Genomic DNA, 15,226 nt, shown 5'->3' with positions numbered 1-15,226 from the left:
GGTGAAACCACCCGTTCCCGGTGAGCCAGAGGTTAAGCCGAGAGGTGGCCAACAACCCCGGCGTTCCGTGCTCTCTCCGATCCTTATCTCTTATCCGTAAAGGAGGAACCGCGAAGAGGCCTTCCTAGGTGCCACCGTTCCACGTTACTCTCTGCCCGCACAATTAGAGATACAGGACGCTCGGTTATTATCCGTCGGCCGCGAAGCCATTGCAAATATGTTGCATATAGCTAACAAGACGCTGGCTCAGCCTTGATAAATGCCAGCCGGCGGGAACGCTATCAGGGGTGCCGCGTTTCTCCGCGCAGATTTTTCACGCGATTCTTCAACGCTCGGGAGAAAACCGGCAAGATGGGGGAATATAAATTTCAACTACCACGCTGGAGAACGTACAGTGGCCCTCTCTGTGGTCGAGTATTCTTCTTAAACCATTTACGCCTTGCTTTGAAAAAATGTTCCTTCACTCGATGGAACATTTTCGTTTCGCGGAGGACGACTTTTGTATGAGAAGTCTGCGAGGTAATCGTTTGCGACTCCGAAACGAATAATTCCGTTCTACGTGGTCGCTTCAACTTTCAAAAACGCGAAAACGAAACGCGAGAAGAGAAAATTTCACGAGAGACTTCTCGAGGATCGAATCTTTGCGTGTAAACTCGCGAGCTAGACTTTCCGACGGTTCGATTCTCGCGACAGCGTCGAGACGAGGATACGAGCGATTTCGCGAATGTTGTTAAAAAATATCAATTTCGAATCGCTTCGCCAACCGTTGCGACTCGTTGTTCGACAACGCCCAGAGAGCTCGTCGTTACATCGGAAGGGATTTACGAGGAACTGGTAGCAGTAATATCTGCCAAATGTATAATTAATGGTGAGCCGACAGACTGGTTCGAAAAATGCTGAAACTCGAGCTCCCATTGGGCGCGGTCGCTTCTGGGACGAGTGATTTCGTCGCCCCAGGGCCGGCCAGAGCATTTCGTGATCGATCCGCTGATCGATTGTTCTTCCTACCTGTTCCCGGTAATCGGAAAACCTACAGCGAATCCAGCGTACGCCTATCAATCGAGGAGGCGATGTTTGCCGTCTGGAAATCAATCTTCCAGTGGTTAGATTGAAAAAGGCTTACCCCGTCGGCTACCGAGCACTCGGAATGGCTGACCAATTATCGTCTATCGCGTCCGTGTCTCGTCTTTCGTAAGAGTAATTATTCACCGACTGATTCGCGACTCTGTGAATTAATTAATATCCGAACGATACTGTGCGACCCGTTTCTGTTAGATATCTGCCGTAATATTACATTCGATCGGCGTCGTTTGAAAAACTTTGTTTCTTCTCGAACGATAGGGACGTACTCCAGATCTAACCTAACCGGTTTCGAGCACAGAGTCGCGACAGTGAAACATCCGTCTGGGTGTGATTTAGAACCAAAGAGAAACGTCACAGAAATCCATCGGAGTATCGTGATATACGACGTTCGATAATTGCGATACGAAACGTCCTTTCTTCAACGATGAGAACTAGGTTGTGGAAACTGGAGATCGAAAGATCGGTTCTGGACAAAAATTGCGAGTCCCATTGGAGCGACATTTCGGTCGGTCTGACACCATATTCCCTTGAACACTGTATTTAGGGATATTCTCGTCTTCTATGTGCAGGGTGTAAGAAAGAAAGTACATTGGACGATTCTACTTGTTACTCTTCCCAACGACGAGAACATTGTTCAAAAGTTCGCGAGTATTTGGAGCGACGAAACCTTTCGAACGAAAGATTCGAAACTCCAAGTTGTTGATCGCGCTCACTGAACGCGTTAACCCGAGAGTCGTCTTTCCAGCTCCTCGCTGTACCGTTCGATCGATGGGAAACAGTGGCGGTTCGAAAAAGTGGATCGTCATCGAGAGCCGATAAGAAGGATCGAGTGGAAGCTCGTGGAAGACGGCCCTGGCTCGCGTATCCCGGAGGGAAGGAGAACGAGCAAAAGGGAGGAGGCAGAAGCGGACCTCACGGGCGAAACTGGTGTGGGGGCTAGGTGTTAAAACACGGTAATTAACAACGAAGAACGCCGCGGAGAACCGACGAGGACGAGAGAGACCACCTTCGGCCGCTCTCGGTGGCTACCAAGATTTACTGCCAAATGGCGGCGTATTTATGAACTACGCCTCGCGCAACCACACCGCAGGGACACGTATACAGGCGGCCCGGTCGGGGCTGTGTAATCACGCGCACGCACGAAGACAGGCTGGGCCCCGGCCGTAAGGGCCGCCGAGTGGAGTGCTAACCGGCCATCGATCATGTTTCGTGGATAGTTAGGAGCCATGAAACATTCATGCACGATCGACCACCCATCGCAGCCTTCGTCTTTGCGCTCGAACGGGCGAGCGCGAACGAGCGCGCGACCGAAACGCGTTCGTTTCTCCTCCCGTTCTCCACATTCGCGGGAGACAATTTTCCTCCTTCGTTTCTCCTCCAGTTGTCCACATTCGTGGGAGACAATTTTCCACGTTTGTTTCTCGTCCAGATGTCCACGTTCGTTTCTCGTCCAGTTGTCCACATTCACAGGAGACAATTTTCCTTTTAGTTTCTCGTCCAGTTGTCCACATTCGTGGGAGACAATTTTCCACGTTTGTTTCTCGTCCGGTTGTCCACGTTCGTTTCTCGTCCAGTTGTCCACATTCACAGGAGACAATTTTCCTTTTAGTTTCTCGTCCAGTTGTCCACATTCGCAGGAGGATACTTTTCCTCCTTCGTTTCTCGTCCAGTTGTCCACATTCACAGGAGACAATTTTCCTCCTTCGTTTCTCGTCCAGTTGTCCACATTCTCAGGAGACAATTTTCCTCCTTCGTTTCTCCTCCAGTTGTCCACATTCGTGGGAGGACAATTTTCCACGTTCGTTTCTCGTCCAGTTGTCCACGTTCGTTTCTCGTTCAGTTGTCCACATTCACGGAAGGACAATTTTCTTCTTTCGTTTCTCGTCCAGTTGTCCACATTCACAGGAGACAATTTTCCTCCTTCGTTTCTCGTCCAGTTGTCCACATTCTCAGGAGACAATTTTCCTCGTTCGTTTCTCGTCCAGTTGTCCACATTCTCAGGAGACAATTTTCCTCCTTCGTTTCTCCTCCAGTTGTCCACATTCGTGGGAGGACAATTTTCCACGTTCGTTTCTCGTCCAGATGTCCACGTTCGTTTCTCGTTCAGTTGTCCACATTCACGGAAGGACAATTTTCTTCTTTTGTTTCTCGTCCAGTTGTCCACATTCACAGGAGACAATTTTCTTCCTTCGTTTCTCGTCCAGTTGTCCACATTCTCAGGAGACAATTTTCCTCGTTCGTTTCTCGTCCAGTTGTCCACATTCTCAGGAGACAATTTTCCTCCTTCGTTTCTCCTCCAGTTGTCCACATTCGTGGGAGGACAATTTTCCACGTTCGTTTCTCGTCCAGATGTCCACGTTCGTTTCTCGTTCAGTTGTCCACATTCACGGAAGGACAATTTTCTTCTTTTGTTTCTCGTCCAGTTGTCCACATTCACAGGAGACAATTTTCTTCCTTCGTTTCTCGTCCAGTTGTCCACATTCTCAGGAGACAATTTCCCTCGTTTGTTTCTCGTCCAGTTGTCCACATTCGCAGGAGACAATTTTCCTCGTTCGTTTCTCGTCCAGTTGTCCACATTCGCGCGAGACAATTTTCCTCCTTCGTTTCTCGTCCAGTTGTCCACATTCGCGGGAGACAATTTTTCACGTTCGTTTCTCGCGAAAGCATCGAACGTACAAGTTTTCCAAACTTAACCCAGACCTAACCCAGTCATAACCCAGACCTAACCCAGTCCTAACCCAGACTTAACCCAGTCCTAACCCAGACTTAACTCAGACCTAACTCAAACCTAACCCAGACTCTACGTAAGTTGTCGTTTTTTAAGATTTAAAGAAGACCGTGAAATCGAAGAGATCTCTATCGTGAGAAAACCTAGGTGACCCCCGTACGGACTACCAGACGAAACGTTTTACCTAGCAACGCGATGTGTTCTGAAATCGTTCGGAAAGAATGCAAACGAAAGATTCGTTTCTTTTCTTAACAAGAGACGAGCGGCCCGTTAAGTGTTCGATAAGTAACGCGACGAGGCGAGTCGATCGGTAACCAGGGTGGAACGCTCGCGATAACTTCTCGTGGAAAAATCCTCCGCGAGGAGTACTCGCGTGGAAGAGGTCGGTCCTCTGTGTTCGCCGATCGTCGCGGAAACGAGGCGTGATCGACGATCGTTCGTTAGCGGAACAGACCCGGGCGATGTTAACTCCTTCGTACGGGGACGCGGGCCGCAAACGAGGCCTGTTTAGACGGCTGTAGGAGCGCCGACAGTACGATGGACGGCCGCGGAGAAAGGAAGGCACGGGGAACGAAACGGGAACGAGGGAAGGTGGAAAAAAGAGGGACAGAGAGGATCACGGCGGCGGCGGCGGCGGCGGCGGCGGCGGCGGCGGTGGTTGAGACGCGGGGTGGCGAGAAGGGAAGGGGGCACGTCAGACCCTTGGGCCGTCATAAACAATAGCGAGTAATTGATTCTCTAATAACTTAACGCGCCAGCACGAGGTGGCCACTAACAGCCTTAGGTAGACATAATGTATTATAGCCAGCAACAACTCGACTGCCACGGAGGAGGCTTCGACGAGCACGGCCTACGAGCGCCTACGAGATTTAAGGCTCCGTGCCGATAATAAAGCAGCCACCTTGGAAAATGGCAACAGCCGAGCCGTTGTGGTTTGCTGCCCGCGCGAGGAAACCCACCACCTTCGCTTCGCCCGAACGCGATATACGATCTTTCGCGGCGATCTTTCTTACCCGGTCCGGGCAAAAGTACCGATTTTGTCAAGGGAATATCTCGACGAGTCGCTGTTCCGTCGGATACGGAAATCGATGGGAGGGTGGGCTAACCGCCGGATCGGAACTCGTACACGCAACATTGTTCAAAATGATTCACCGAATTTCACGGCTGGGTATACCTCCAGGAATATTCAACGAGCAATTTCTTTCATTTTTTTTAATTTTTTTTTTACCTTGCTCGCGCGTTGCTCTTTTCCGTTTCGCATAACCCGTCGACCGTTGTGTATATTTGTGCGTGTAATTTGATACGCGACAGTGGCAGCCAACTACTTAAGGTAGATCCAAAAATTGTAAATTCTTTTTTTTTTCTGCGAAGGAACACTCAACACGAAGGATACACGGTACTTTAACGGATATTACTTTTCTCGGCACCGTTCCGGTTGGAAATACTCAATTTTTCGGTCTTTTTCCTCGGGTCGGTTAACAAATGTTTTTCCCGTAACGTATTCAAATTTCACGTTGATCGGTCGAATAACTTTCACCACGGTGTTCGAACGCGTCGAGAGTTCGGTTCCAAGTTCTACAACATTAACCATCCCGCGAATTATATTTTTATCGAGAGTTCAATTTTCGTAATACGTTGAATCCGTCCAATTACTTCGAACAGTGTATTAATTATAGTAGTCATCGATACCCGTGATAATTGGAACGCGGATGCTACAAAATTGAATTTCCGCGAATCTTTCGGCAGAATATTCGCAATTAATTGAGATTTAATTAACGCTAAACTGAAAATTAATAGTCAGATTACATCGCAGCGGTTGGTAAGAAAGAAAAACAATATTTCGAAGAGGGAATTCTCTTCGCGGAGGATAAAAACGAACCTGTCGAATCTTTGAATTTCGAACGAAAAATTCGCAAGGTCGTCTATTTTTCCAAGCGTACGCGGCGATAAAAGTTGACAAGTTTTTCAACGATTTTCCGTATATTCGAGAATCGATCGAAACGGGACACCCTGTAGCGACACGTGCGATATAAACGAAGCCGATGACAGGGAAAAGCGAGGAAAAATCCGTGGCGTGGCACGGAAAAGGAGGTTTCGTTGTATTCGAAATAGAAAGAGCCGGCTCGAAGCGTGGGGTTCCCGCACGGCGGTACGACGTGGCCTGTCATTAGGCTCGATATATCTCACACCGGCAACAACACATCGCAAACAAGAAATGACATCGAAGCCTCGGTTCTCGCGGCCATTAACGCGTCTGCGCGTACCTGCAACTTCGACGAACGCCTCCTCCAACCCTGCTCGACGCCAACCCCGCAGCAACTGGTACCTGGACAATTCGTGAGAAATCCCACGACACCGTCAACAACTCTCGCGCGCGATCTTTTATTAATAATAACGATAATGCTACGTGTCGCGCGTGGATGTAAACCAACGACCAAAGAAACGTGAAAGAAGATATAAAAAAAGATACCGAGAGTACACTTTCGATATCTTCAACGATCGTATCGAGACACGCTCTTAAAGAACCTTTTGTTTTAAACGAGATAGACAATTTTCGATGTTCGTCGATCCACTTTATCGTTTATATACGACGTACGCGCGGAAATACAGAATATTTGTCGCGCTCGGTTCGAGATGTTCGAGTATTACTTTCGAGAGATTGGTCGCTGAGTAAATTCGAAGTAACGAACCGGTTCACGGGCGCCCGGTTCTCGAGATAATTTAATTTGGAATATTTTCCTCCGGGTTAGCTCTGGTTGCACCGATAATTACCCCAGAAGCTCCACCCGTTTTCGCGAAGCCATCGACGTGCCCCCTGTTTCGCGAGTCTGACTTCCGCGCGGATCAATTTTTTTCATTTATCCGAACGCGCAAACGGACACGCGATCCCTTCTTCGGTACCGGTGGAACCATTCGCGACACCCTTTATGTCGAATCGACGCCATCGATTTCCTCCAGAAACTGCGAGTTCTTCCCTGAGTCTCCTACCAAAGACACCTTTACCCGAGGAGCGGGAGGGACAGAGGATTAACCGATATATTTAACGATAGCTCGTCAACAACTCGGCGAGTCTCGATAAATGGACCTTTCCGAATATATTTAAGAATAACTCGTCAACAATTCGGTGAGTCTCGATGAATGGACCTTTCCGAATATATTTAACGATAGCTCGTCAATAATTCGGTGAGTCTCGATGAATGAACCTTTCCGAATATATTTAACGATAGCTCGTCAACGACTCGGTGAGTCTCGATAAACGAACCTTTCCCAATTTTCGCGTACTTCTTCGCCCGAGGATTCGCGTCTCGATCGATAATCGCTTCGATCTCGATACTCGCAAGAATTTTCCGCCTAGTTTTGCCGCGACTATCGAGTTTCTACCGCAGTTGGTCGTGTATTTGAGCGATCGAGCGCAGACTCGCGTCCCTGCCACCGGAGCGATTCGACTCGTCGACGAGAGAGTTCCGTCCCGTAAACCGAATCGCGATGGCAACTTTCCGAACGAATTTCGCGTAGATTCCGGCGAATATCGTCCCGTCGTCGACGAGAACCTTTACCAGCCCGGTTCGAGCGCGTCGTTGTTCGCGTCTAACGCTTTTTGACAGTTCCCGAGGCAACGCCGCCATCGTGGTAACCACAAAGTTTCAATAAGGAGGCTCCGGATAAACCACTCGGAACCGGTATACGGCGTATACGCAAAGGCCGTGTAAAAGCGTTGCATGAGATAGCACCGTGGAACGCGAGCGCGCGAATAAGGTGTACGTCAACGTGACTAAAGAGGCCTCGTTACCATAATCGTCGACGCAGAAGGGGCCCCGGTGTATTCTTAAATCTGGCAAGCCAACACCTAAACACGGTCATCATCGGTTCGCGGTATAATAAGATCACACCGTGGCTGGGCCCCGAACGAGCCGCTCGTGACCCTCGTGCCTTGCGATATACTTACGGCACCTTTCTTTCGTCTCCCGCCAACCTCACCTTCCCCCCTACCCCAGCAACTACCTCCTCGCCGCACCCTCCCACGTCCCCGAGGGGAGAGAAAGGACGAACGAAGAAATTATCGGCGGTTTAAAGATGATTTTCTGCACGGTCGACGCCTCCCCGGCTGGCCCCTATACACATGTACTTTGTTGCCTCGTTATTAAGGCTATCTCCGAACGAATCACTGTAATACGCCCGTAATGTGCGACAATTCCGGTGATTTGTATCGCACCACGCGGAAGTTGCAACAGGTCGTCGTCGTCGTCGTCGTCGTCGTATCCACGTAACCGACGGGAATTTTCATCCACAAAGTGGTCACAGTCCGAACGATTTATTTAGAATCGTCCGTGTGCGAGCCTCGAACGAAAAACCGATACCGCGTCCCGTAACTTCGGCTCGAGCGTGGATACCTCGATAAACGTAATCACTCGGACGAGCTCTATAATCATCAGGTTCCTCCATCATATTTCTCTTTTTTTTTTTTGTGGATAATCTTCTTTTTTTCCAGCGACTTTTGGAACATTTTTCCCGACAACGACACGCTTTTCGAACCGTTGATCACGAATGTGTACATTCGTGAAAGAATTTTCGTTCTTCTCAATCGACGAGTATAGCTTGTCCCTGTGTAACGAAGATTCTTTCAGTAATTTTTCAATGTCGCGAAAGATGTTTTCGCGGTGTCGTTCGATGGGGTTGATCGCACCAACGGTTACGGTTCGTTAAGGTCACGGACGCGCGGTTTGCATTCGGATAATTTGGTTGTCACGAAATTTTACGAGCCGATCACCCGGTACCTGGTACTCGATACCCACGGCACGTCCCTCGAACGGCAGACGAGGACGGAGAAAGAAATTATCGGCGATTTAAAGCTGATTCTCTGATCGGTCGACGCCTCCTCGGCCGGGCATACACCGGGTATTCTGTAGCGTGGTTATTACGGTTATCACTTTCCAATCACTGTAATACGCTCTTAATGCGTGACGATTCGGATGATTTGTGTACCTCGTGGAAGGGGAGGGGAATCGGGTGATTCGCAAAACGCGAAATCGCGGCCCGCGACCGACCATAACTCCCTTTACAATTTTAACAATCGTAAATTGTAACCCATTCTCATTTGCAACGAATCTTACTATTTTTCGAGTTGGCGAAGATTAGAGTGTTCTTGCGTAGAAGAAGTGAATTCTTTGTACGATGTCTCGTGTTGCTTTTTCGACGAGAAAATTTGCAAAAAGGAAACGAATTGTTCCTAGAGGTTGCGTTTGGTAAAACGAGAAGAAGAGAGACGCATCGACTCGAGGGAACAACCGGAAACGCACAGCTTACAAAGATTCCTCCGAAGAACACAGTACAGAAGAAGTAAATTCTTTGTACGATGTCTCGTTTCACTTTTTCGACGAGAAAATTTGCAAAAAGGAAACGAATTGTTCCTAGAGGTGCGTTTGGTAAAACGAGAAGAGAGAACAACCGGAAACGCACAGCTTACAAAGATTCTCCCGAAGAACACAGTATGGATGAAGTAATTTCTTTATACAATATCTCGTTTCGCTTTTTCGATGAGAAAATTTGCAAAAAGGAAACGAATTGTTCCTAGAGGTTGCGTTTGGTAAAACGAGAAGAGAGAACAACCGGAAACGCACAGCTTACAGAAATTCCCCCGAAGAACACAACACAGAAGAAGTGAATTCTTTGTAAGATGTCTCGTGTTGCTTTTTCAACGAGAAAATTTTCAAAAACGAAACGATTTGTTTCTAAAGGTTGCGTTTGGTAAAACGAGAAGAGAGAACAACCGGAAACGCACAGCTTACAGAGATTCCCTCGAAGAGAACAGCCTCGATCCCTCGATCTTAACTCGTTGGCGATCTTTACCTTTGTTAACAAGGTGTCGTTGTCAGCATCCGTCACCACTAATAATCACCGGGCAAAGTTTGGTCCGTTGGAGAGTGAGCGGGGGAAGCCACGATGCTCGAGAATAGCGATGGGCTCAAGACGCGTCTCGAACGTTTCAAGTTTATTCGTGGTATACTCGACTGTGAAATTCTCCGAACAGTTCCAAGCTATCTCGAATCCGCGAGCTTTCCCGAACTCTGGAAACCTTTTCTGCGCGAAAACGTTCCGAGCGTCGATAAAATGTACGTCGAGTTTACGATCGACGAATAAGGAGAGCATCGTAACGTTCAGTCTCAAAACAACCTCACGGTTGCCAAATTCGGCGAGTAAGAGCACCATCGGGAATTTTTCTCACACTCGAGACCCTAGCGAAACAACGAAAGCGTCGCGAGTTTCGAGCGTGCCGAGATCCACGATGATTTTCAAACTCGAATAAACGGCGGACGATTCGTAGCTTTCGTATGACCGAATCGCTTGAAATCCCGCGACAGGGAGAATTGAATGCCCATCGCTAAGCACGCGGGGAAAGAAAGCAAGCGACGAAGAGGAAATAAGGAGACATCGAGCGCGGAAGGGTGGGGGAGAGGAGAGAAGAGAAGAGAAGGAGAGAAGACGAAGACGACGACGAAGACGACGAAGACGACGAAGAAGACGAAGACGACGACGACGACGACGACGACGACGACGAAGGAGAAGAAGAAGAAGAAGATCGAGCAACAAGATCTCACGAGGTATCTCGATAAATCCCTTTCGCTGGACAAATAACGACAAGGCTCATTACTATAAACACGTCTCGCGTGGTCTCTGCGTGTGGCACGTCGGGTTCTCTCCGTTCCCTCCGTGGCTATTTATTTTTATATCTACGTCGCTTTTTTTCGTTATTATATTATCCGTGTCATCCTTCCTAATCGTGGCCGAGCATGCCCGACATATTCGTCCGTGGCGCGGCGGCACGAAACGCGATAAACAATGCGAACGAGATCGAGTGTGGGACGCGGTGAGCGTTCGCGCTCGTGCTCGCGCTCGTGCTCGCGCACGATTTTTATTATCGTTCGCGCTGGTTCGGTGAATTTCACTCGTCGCGCTCAACGCCATCGCCATCGCCATCGTAACGCCGCGTACCGCCGATACCAAAGATTCGCTTTATACCGTCCGTAGGTGTGAATTAATTACAACGGTTGGCTTCGACTTTTATGGCAATCGGTCTACCTCGTGTCGCGGAAACATAACGTCGCGTTACATCGATGCTCGTTCCGTTTCATTTCATACGGCGATTAAAGGTCGCGTTACGTATCACCGCGACGAACCGTCTCTCGGGACTGCATCGTTACCGTATCAATACCGCGCAACGTTCTCGCGATCACGCGTGTCGTTCCCTTTCACATGGTTTTTCGTCAATTTTTCTTCCCTTCGAACGAAGAAACAGAGAACACTTACGTATTCCTTCGCTCGCTGTTTAATACTCGAGTGATACGAACCATCGAATAACGGATTGGAAGATACGGAAACGACGAAGAATGGAAATTCAAATTCGATACGAGAAATGTTTCAAAGGGTCGGTTCAGATCGATGTTACTTGAAAAAAAACGGAAAATTATATCGAAGAAAAGTGGAGTTCCAGGGACAACAGTGACGAAGCCTCGACGATAACTCTGCGCGCGCGCGAGCACCGACACCGATCGATATGTCAATTAATTTTCATAAGGTGATTCCCAGCCACGGCTCGTTTAAACGACCAGACGAGAGAGCGCCAGCGGGGCCGTCGTGCTCGATTTCCGATGCACCTGGTGCGAGCCGGGGTTTCACCTCCCTCGAATTTCTTACGGTCGAGAGCTTTCGTTTTTTCGAATTCTTTTCGTCGTGAATCTATCACGATATTTTCCCTCTCGTCGAAACAGAGATAAGAACGAGATGGTGTTTTTTATTCTTCGCATCGAAATAGAAACAGAGATACGAATGAGATGAGATAAGAACGAAATGGTGTTTTTTATTCTTTGCATCGAAATCGAAACAGAAAGAAGAATGAGATGGTATTTTTTACTCTTTGCATCGAAATCGAAACAGAGACAAGAACGAGATGGTGTTTTTACTCTTTGCATCGAAATAGAAACAGAAACAAGAACAAGATGGTGTTTTTTATTCTTTGCATCGACCGAAACAGAAACAAGAACGAGATGGTGTTTTTTGTTCTTTACATCGAAATCGAAACAGGGACAAGAACAAAATGGTGTTTTTACTCTTCACATCGAAATCGAAAAAGAAAGAAGAACAAGATGGTGTTTTCTACTTTTTACATCGACCAAAATAGAGACAAGAACAAGATGGTGTTTTTTACTCTTTACATCGATACCAAAACAGAGACAAGAACAAGATGGTGTTTTTTGTTCTTTACATCGAAACTGGGACAAGAAGAAGATGGTGTTTTTTACTCTTTACATCGAAACCAAAACAGAGACAAGAACGAGATGGTGTTTTTTATTCTTTACATCGAAATAGAAACAGAGACAAGGACAAGACGGTGTTTTTTACTCTTTGCATCGAAACCAAAACAGAGACAAGAACGAGACGGTGTTTTTTATTCTTTACATCGAAATAGAGACAGAGACAAGAACAAGACGGTGTTTTTTACTCTTTGCATCGAAATCGAAACAGAGACAAGAACGAGATAGTGTTTTTTACTCTCTACATCGACCGAAACAGAGACAAGAACGAGACCGAGTAAAATTTCATGTATAAAACCTCGCGTCCGCGATACACGTTCGTTTCATTCACGGTGTTAGGTGCGCGCGCGAAACGCCACCTGTAACGGGCCCGCGTCATCTCGCGCGATAGACGTACGCGGCCCGATATCTCGGATCAGCATCGTCTTCGGTTTTAATTACGGTGTTCGCGCCTGCTAAACAATTATCCCCGAACGTCGAGCGGCGAGCGGTTCCGTACGCGCGCCGGGATCGGTTTCTCCTTTTATTTTCCAGCGTGCGTACGTGGCTCTCGGCTCGACCGGCAAACAGAGGAGGAGGGGTAGCGAGGGGGTGGAAGAGGGGTGGGGAGGAGTCGGCGGATCGAGAGCCACGTCTCGTGTAATTTTCATCGAGTGGGTGGATACCCATTATTTCGCATTACAGACTCCTTACGGGGCACCGATCGTTCCGTCGAATCGCGGCCCCTATCGCGACTTCGCGTTACGTTCGCACGTCTTCCGCCTGTTAACGCTTTCTCGCGCCGCGACTTCAATCTTCTGCGCGACAGAGAGGAAACGAGGCGGATTTCGTTCGCGGCGCGCTCGGGTCGAGGGGCACGTCTCGCGCGAGTACGATCGGTTTCGAGTAATGCTTCACCGAGTCGTTACGGATACGTGTTACGATCGATAACGAGCAAATGACCTTGAGAATATGAAAAGGTAACCGGTAATTGGTCCGTTCCCGATATTTTCTTGTTACTTCTTCCTAACGAACTCCCCAACGACCTGTTTCGAAGAACTGGAAACAATGTCACGTTCGGAGAAACGCGTTCCGCTAGCGACGCGTGTTCCGATAACGCGATCGTTCGGTTCGTTTCCAGTACGAAACGCGCCGCTTTCATCGATCGTGTAACGAGTCCTTTCTGAACGATCGTCGACCAATAATTGAAAAATGTAATAAAGTGATAGCGAGGAAGCAACGAGTGAAGTAATCGATGGCATTGATAGGAAAAAATAGAAGCGAAATGCATGTCGCATAACCAAGCAACGAGTTTAAATTTCTACGATCGTAATTGGCAGCAGTTTGCGTCCCGCGAGACCTGTAATTTATTACGGAAGCTCGGAAAGTTTTTCACCCCTCTCTCTCTCTCTCTCTCTCTGTGTGTGTGTGTCTCTCGTTCTTTTATTGTTAGCAAATTTATTTATGGCGCGATTATCGCGGACGAATAGCGAGAAACGCGAACAGCGATTCTGTGGTCTCGTGATGCACCGGCGGCGCGCACCCAGGATGAAAAAACGGTTCCGGCCAGGCGCATGAAACACGCTGTAGAACGCGAGCGGCGTGGAAGACTGTAGTTAGCGACTATTAATATCATCGATCGGGATCGATAGTTGCCTGCGAGGCGTCATAATGATACGGTGGATCCAGCGGAGCCCCATCGATGCTCTTCCGATATGCCACGTACACGGTGGTACACCGTGCACAAGTGGCGCCACTAACGATCGAAAAGATCGTCTTCGGCGAATAAACTAACGATAACTTATTCGAAACCGGCCTCCTGATTATTATTCCGCTAATTGCTCGGACTAATTCGATATAATGATAGGGAGAACGCGCTTTCAAATCGCGTGGTCGATTACGGAACCTTGGCTCGTCAGCTTCTTAACGAAATTCTTTACGCGCCGAGACGATGTATACAATGAAACCACCATTAACCGCGCTAATAGGGAGACATCTCGGTACGAATAATAGAACACTCTCTCTGCCGGTGTAGATCCCTATATTATTCCGATAAAACTAACCTAAAGGTCACGAATTAATCCGAACGATTGTTATCTGCGAAAAGTGCGTAAAAATGTATAGGTATAAATGATAGGCACGAATATTTGAGTATGGAATACTCGATAACGATAATGACACGAACCGTGTCGATGGCATCGAATAGATTACGGAGAACCGATGACGAATTGTTCGTTAATTATGTGCATTGTTAATGTATTTTCACGGAGATGAATTTATTATTATTATTATTATTATTAGTTAACATTCCGGGAGTTAACTTTTCGTAAAAGTTTAATTTTCGTTCTGCTGAACTATGAAACGAAAATATGATTTTCCAACAGGTGTATAAAAACATAAAACGTGATAATATATATAACTTGAAACGTTATATGTCTAATGGTACCTATACTTTTTACTTTTTAAAGCAGTGTTTAAACTGCAAGCTTATACATTATCGTGCCACGGTAAAAACGTTTGAAATATAAATGCAATTGGCGAATATCATTTCAACGTAAAGTTCGTAAAAATAATAACGTGTTATAAATATCGGAGTAAAGTGTCGATTGTAAAAACATAACCCATAAGTGAAATGAAAACGTCTTGAAGAAATGTAAAAATGGCCATCGTACCTTAATGATTCGTATTGATTGAAGAGCAGATCTTGGAATGTAGTATGTATGTGTATATATCTGCACGATGACTTCTATGATAATTCCGCAGTGTTACTGCTGAAATTAAAGAAAGAATAATATGCAGAGATGCTAACTAAATGTAAAAAAAATTACTATTAATCGATGAAATATCATTTGAACGAATTATTCTTTTCTTACGTAAATTCTCCTGTAACGTTAACGTATAACACATTATTCTGTATAATCGATTCAATAATCATTTTCATTGTCTTCCTCAAAGGATGTTATTTGAAAACTAAATTCCACGTTGCACATTCACAGCCACAACCCGCCAATTCTACAATCGATTCGATTCGATTGTTACTTAACACATGTATCGATCAGTATTTGTTCGATTTTTTTTTATTTTATCGTACGTACTACATTGATAATTGTAACACGATTCAGGTTTG

At 47.0% G+C, this 15,226-nt stretch overlaps 1 protein-coding gene across 1 annotated transcript in view; it reads right to left on the bottom strand.

Annotated features, from left to right (window-relative positions):
- The window catches only part of LOC143145927 (uncharacterized), a 36,426-nt gene extending 21,372 nt beyond the window's left edge, over nucleotides 1–15,054 (bottom strand). The window contains exons 1-2 of the mRNA XM_076309775.1: nucleotides 14,973–15,054; nucleotides 14,772–14,870 (exon numbers count right to left, since the gene is read on the bottom strand). The gene's annotated coding sequence lies outside the window, so the exon portion shown is untranslated. The remainder of the gene's footprint in view (nucleotides 1–14,771; nucleotides 14,871–14,972) is intronic.
- Between the last annotated feature and the right edge of the window lie 172 nt (nucleotides 15,055–15,226).

This window comes from Ptiloglossa arizonensis, chromosome 4 (assembly GCF_051014685.1).
Source record: "Ptiloglossa arizonensis isolate GNS036 chromosome 4, iyPtiAriz1_principal, whole genome shotgun sequence".
NCBI classification, from domain to species: Eukaryota; Metazoa; Arthropoda; class Insecta; order Hymenoptera; family Colletidae; genus Ptiloglossa; species Ptiloglossa arizonensis.
The sequence above is the reverse complement of the archived record's forward strand: the minus strand, read 5'-3'. Positions and strand labels throughout refer to the sequence as shown.